Source organism: Nilaparvata lugens, chromosome 1, assembly GCF_014356525.2.
Source record: "Nilaparvata lugens isolate BPH chromosome 1, ASM1435652v1, whole genome shotgun sequence".
Taxonomy (NCBI): domain Eukaryota; kingdom Metazoa; phylum Arthropoda; class Insecta; order Hemiptera; family Delphacidae; genus Nilaparvata; species Nilaparvata lugens.
In genome coordinates this window covers 23974264-23980263 of record NC_052504.1, presented here as the reverse complement: position 1 = coordinate 23980263, position 6000 = coordinate 23974264, and the positions used below count along the sequence as shown (strand labels likewise).

The window sequence follows — 6000 nt, the reverse complement described above, 5'->3', positions numbered from 1 at the left end:
CTATAATCAAAAGTTTCTCAATTATAAAGGTAATATTAAGAAAACTTGGGATTGCATAAAAGAAATTACCAAAACCAAAACTAAAGAATTTGAAGCTAGAATTGAAGCTGTCGTACTAAATAAACATTTTGCAACAGTAGGCCAGAAATATGCTAAAAACCTAATTCAAAATAATATAATTGAAATTCCCGAAACAATCTCACCTAGAACCTTACATAGCTTTTTTCTAAGCCCAACCAATGTTACAGAAATAAATAAATACATTCATGAGCTAAAACCAAACTCTTCTCCAGGTGCGGATGGCATAAGTAGCATATGTCTAAAGAAAATTTCAAACTATATTGTTTGTCCTCTTGAATTCATAGTTAATAGATGCTTTCTACTAGGATATTTTCCCAGAAAATTTAAAGTAGCCTTAATAAAACCGATTCCTAAATCCAATAAACTTGATGATCCACAAAATTATAGACCTATTAGTCTACTCAGCAACTTGTCTAAAATCATGGAAAAAATTATAAAAGCAAGACTGTTGAATTTTCTTGAAAAAAATAAATTTATTGAGGGCAACCAGTATGGATTCCAAAAAGGTAAATCTACCAAGGATGCTGTGTTACATTTGACAAGTATAATCGACAAAAATTTCAATAGTAATAAAAAAACACTTGCTGTATTCTGTGACTTAGCGAAGGCGTTCGATACAATACCACATTCTATCTTATTAAACAAGTTGGAAAATAGTGGAATAAGGGGGATAGCAAAAAAACTATTCGCAAGCTATTTGAAGGATCGAACCCAAATTTTGGAAACTGATATCCAGATTATTAAAGATTATGGTCTGCCACAAGGCACTGTACTATCGCCTCTTATGTTTTTGATTTATGTGAATGATTTATTGAAACTACGCATTCCGAATGGTATTGCTCTATCTTTTGCCGATGACACTGCTTTAATCTTTTCTGGCTCAACTTGGGATGAAACATTCAACTGTGCAAATCGCGGTCTCTCAGTGGTCAAGTCGTGGTTAAAAAGTCATATTCTAACATTAAATACAATAAAAACTAAATATATAACTTTTTCGCCTAATAGAAGCGGTCAACCTTCAGAACATTTAAAACTAATAATACATAATCATAACTGCGACACTCCCAACTGTACTTGTTCAACTATAGAAAGAGTTAAGTCAATGAAATATTTAGGAATTACGATTGATCAGCATATTAAATGGGACATTCACATCCAAAATCTTTGTTATAAATTAAAATACTTGATTACAATATTTTACAAAATTAATCAATTGAAAGACTTGAACATTCTCAGAACAATTTACAATGCATATGCTCACTCAATCTTCCACTACAATATAGAAGTATGGGGAGCAGCCTTTGACACCCATTTCAATAAACTTTTTACTATTCAAAAGCATATCATCAGGGCTGCGCTAGGAAGACCAAGACGCTATCCTAGCAGACTAATATTTGATGAGATAAACTTACCAACGCTTCGCCAAACGTACATAACAAACTTAATTATATTCATAAATAAAAATACACATCTATTTACTCAACGCAATGTCACTTACAATTTAAGACCAGCAAGTGTAAGTGCTTACAGTATAAATTTCACTGCATTGACAACCAGCAATCATCAATTCAAGTTCCAGAGCGATAAGCTAATAAATAGAATACCAGACGATTTCATTAGGGATAAAATTACAAGTAATAAATTAAATAAAATAAGATCCTGGGTAAAAGAGAATTACTTTTTTAAAATCGAAAACTAAATTACTATAATTATAACTTGTTTTTAACACGCTCAATTTAAACTTGGTTTTTTTTTTTTATCTTAAATATTCATATCAATTGAAACTTTTACAATATTTCCATTTATTTTAAAAAATCTTTAGTTTAATTAATGAATTAACGTTTGGTAGAGAGTTAGTGGGGAGGATATTTTTAATATTCTTCCGAAGAATGGACATTGTTATGTCCAGAGCTCCGTCAATTATGTAGATGCATAACAATATAATTATCACATTTATTGGAGTTTTTTGTTTCTGTCTTTGGCAATTGAGGGTGCTTACCCCTCACTACCATGACTTTGGGGGGAGGATTCTTATCTCTTCGGCTACGTCATCCCTCCCAGTGACTTGTAACAGAGCCTGGCTGTTTTTCTTTCTACTCTCTCGTTTTCAATTGAAGTGCGCGGTTGAACTTGGCTGTGACGAATTGTCGTGATGCATTAGAAAATTAAGCCGTGATGTATTAGTGCGTGCGGTGTGAAAACACTGATTCCAAAAACCTAATGTACCTGCTCTACCGACTGAGGCCTATCCAGGGACCAAAAGCTTAAAAGCCGGTGAGTCCGTTCCTTTTTAAAAAAAAATAGTTAAAAAGGACCCTTAGGTGGAGTCAGTTTCCACAACATGTAGGATGAAGCTAACACACACAGGAAATAAGGAGGAGAGAAGAGATGCTAGAGGTGATCGGTGAGGATCACCACCGACTAGAGGTTCAGTTGGCCCCTGCTGCCTGAGGGCAGCTGGAGTTGCAGGACTCGACATTTGGCCTCCGCCATCTGAGGCATGTTCTACTGAGTCCAGACCAACTGCTACGTAGATACCCAGATACTTCAGCCACTACAAATCATATTTAACCAAAGTTAAGCAGCGTTTTAGTGCCCCGGGGGTCGAGCGAGCATCCTCAGGTCACTTCCTCCATACTTGGTCAGAACAGAACACCCCAAAGCTATCTTCCAGATACCTAGACTTGCAGTGCAGGGGATTCAGATATAGAGAACCTGCTAATGGCCAGGTTATTCCCTGAGCACAACTGTTATAAGCCTACCTTCAATAATTAGAAATTGCCAATTGGAATATTGAAAAGTTCCAATAAGATTTTCAATTGAATGATAAAATTTCATTTGAATTTTATGTTGATCGTTAGGGGAGTCAGTTGTCAAAATTGTTGATTTTTGATCAGAACAAATACTTTGAAATTCCCACTTTTCAATGATGTATGAATTACATCTCTGTGACAACCAGAAAAGTTTCTATGGCATTTTTAAAAAACCGTTGCATGCATGCTTTGAAAAAAGCTCCAACAGCAAACAAAGAACTTTGCTCTGAATATTTTGAGCTCTGATTTCTGTTTTCATTTGATATTATTCAGTAAATTTGTATTATCAAGATTTGTGAACTTGTTATTCATAGTTTGGCAACGCATTCAATTCCAATTCCAGCAGTTATTGTTTGTTTATTATTGTCAACTGAATGCCACCTAACCAGTGTTGCCAAAAAGCGGGTAATTACCCGAAAAGCGGGTAATTTAGTTACGTGGGGGTAATGCTGAGGGTAATGACAAATGGAGGGTAAAAACCAGGTAATTGGAAATGAACATCTCAATTAGTTTTTTATTGTTACCTTTATAATCTTCCACAAAAAAAATATTTTCCATGTTTTTCTCTCTTTGAGTAGCCTGCATCACTGTATGTAACTTTTAGTTTGTAGTTGGTTGGTACAATCGTACAATGGAATCTGGAACTGGAATCGTTTCCGTTTGACCGTTTCCGTTTGGTTCACGTTGCGAGTTGCGAGGGATTGTTTTCTTTTGAATGTTGTTGTTTGAGAGCTCGTGTGTGTTTAACCTCTCGTCTTCTAGTAATAATATCGTCTTCTGAAAGAAAGTGATATACTCTTGAATTACAGTCTACTGTAAAACATGAAAACGCAGTAGGTAAAATATACTGTACTTAAGTGACGGTTTTAAATTACAGTGATAGTGTCAGCCTACTGACTAAGTACCGGTACGTACTAAGCTAACATGTGAAAATCACGTGGAGGTTTGTTGAAGAAGCTACAGTAATTTGTGACCTGGTAAAAGTGCTGTTGTGTTATCTTGGAGACTAATATGAGAATATATTGTGAAATGGTGTACATGCATCATATATGTATTGAGAAGTTTATAAACAGCAGGAAAATAGAAGAGTGAATTTTCATTTGTCAGAGTTTTCCAAATGTTGGTCTAAATAATTTGAAAATCAACTTTAAGCTTTCTGGCACTTTTATAATTTTGACATTGCAGTGATAGTGTAGTGATGACCTAAGGCAAGTAACTTTTATAAATATATCATACTGAAACTAGATATCAGTTTTGTGGAATAGCCTACTGTTAAGAAACTGTATAAGTTTTGACCTAGTAAGATGAAGTGTTGAAAAGTAATATAGGCTATAAATGGATTGAAGAGTAATTTCCAGTAAGTTAATTGTAGAAAGTAGAAAAGACAATAGTACATTTTAGTTCAGATTAGGCTTTGCTAAACACAGATCAAAAAAAGTAATAATAAGTCGATATGTGAGCCTAAATAACTTGAAAATTAATAATAAGCTTCTAGTAGAATTTTTAATAGTAAATTGAGTTGTGAGACCTAGCAAAATGGACAAATTTATTATAAAGGGGAAGATGCTTGCTGGTGCAGATAAGCCCACTGAACCCATGCCCAGTACCAGCACTTCAATTGAGCCTACATTTTCTAGTTGTAGTAATGATACTACCAGTAGACCTGAGGCTCCTCTTAGGCCCGCCCAGCACTCAGTCACGTGGCCAACATGAAATTATTAAAACCACAAATAAAATTAAAATCCCATTGAGTTCAGCCTCTGGAAAAATTACCAAGCATAGGGCAAACAAATTTAGTTCGAGTTGGCTTTCAGTGCAAGAATTTTCAGGTTGGTTGAAAAAAAGTCCTAAAGCTAAAGGTGACAGTGATTTAGCTTACTGTCAAATTTTTGACCAAACTATTACCTCTCACAAATCAGAAATAGTAAGGCATTCCAAATCTAATAGGCATACAACACTAAGCAAACAAACTGCAACAAACACTAATTTGTCTGAAATATTGTCAAGTAATGCAACCAATTTAGACGTCAGAAAGGCAGAGATAAAATTAACTGGACTCTTGGCAGCAAATAATTTGCCTTTTTCATTGATGGATACCTTAGTCCCACTGTGTAAAAAAATATTTCCTGACTCCCAGATAGCAAAAAAAAAAGATGTCTAAACGAACAAAAGCAACTGCTACAATGAAACACTCCCAATCAGCATCTTTTCAAGAAGGATTATATGAAAAACTTTGTGTACCTGGGACTTTTTTTTCTTTAATTATGGACGAGACAACTGACCAGTCTTCAATCAAACAGTGTGCCTTAGCAGTTATTTTCTATGATGTTGAATTTTCCAAGGTCAAGACATATTTTTTGGACATTTATGATGTAAGGTCAAGCACAGCTGCTTTTTTATTTTCATCAATGAGATTGACAATTTGAAATCTAAAAACATCCCATTACAAAATCTGATAGGCTTCTGCTCTGACACCTGTAATGTAATGGTTGGTCAACAAAACTCTGTTTTCTCTCACCTAAAAGAGTTGAACAAAGATATAGCATGCATCAAATGCACATGCCACAGTCTTCATTTGGCTTCTTCAAAGGCCTGCCTGAAATAAGGAGGAGGGAAGAAGGGAAGAGGTGCCGGAAGTGATGAGTGAGGATCACCACAGACTGGAGGTTCAGTTGGCCCCCGCTGCCTGAGGGCAGTTGAAGTTGAAGGACTGGACATTTGGCCTCCGCCATCTGAGGCATGTTCTACCGAGTCCAGTCCAAGTGCTATGGGCCTGTGTCAGGCTGTTAACCCAATATGCCCTGTACCCAGATGCTTCAGCCACTACAAATCATTCAACCAAAGTTAAGCAGCGTTTTAGTGCCCCAGGGGTTGCACGTGGAGCGAGCATCCTCAGGTCACTTCCTCCATACTTGGTCTGAACAGAACACCCAAAGACTATCTTCCAGAGACCTAGACTTGCAGTGCAGAGGATTCAGATACCCTCTACTGCCACATGTGACTTTCAAGTCACAAGCCGTTTGAGAACGGATAATATTAGTTATGTGATATTATCACTATCAGTAACTGCTCAGAGTGACTCCCAAGATACAAATGGTTGACTGGC

General features: G+C 36.0%; 1 protein-coding gene across 1 annotated transcript in view; it reads right to left on the bottom strand.

The window, feature by feature from the left end:
* Window positions 1-3489: 3489 nt before the first annotated feature.
* The window catches only part of LOC111056885 (Hermansky-Pudlak syndrome 3 protein homolog), an 86062-nt gene continuing 83551 nt past the window's right edge, over window positions 3490-6000 (bottom strand). Inside the window, exon 22 of the mRNA XM_039423102.1 lies at window positions 3490-3671. The gene's annotated coding sequence lies outside the window, so the exon portion shown is untranslated. The remainder of the gene's footprint in view (window positions 3672-6000) is intronic.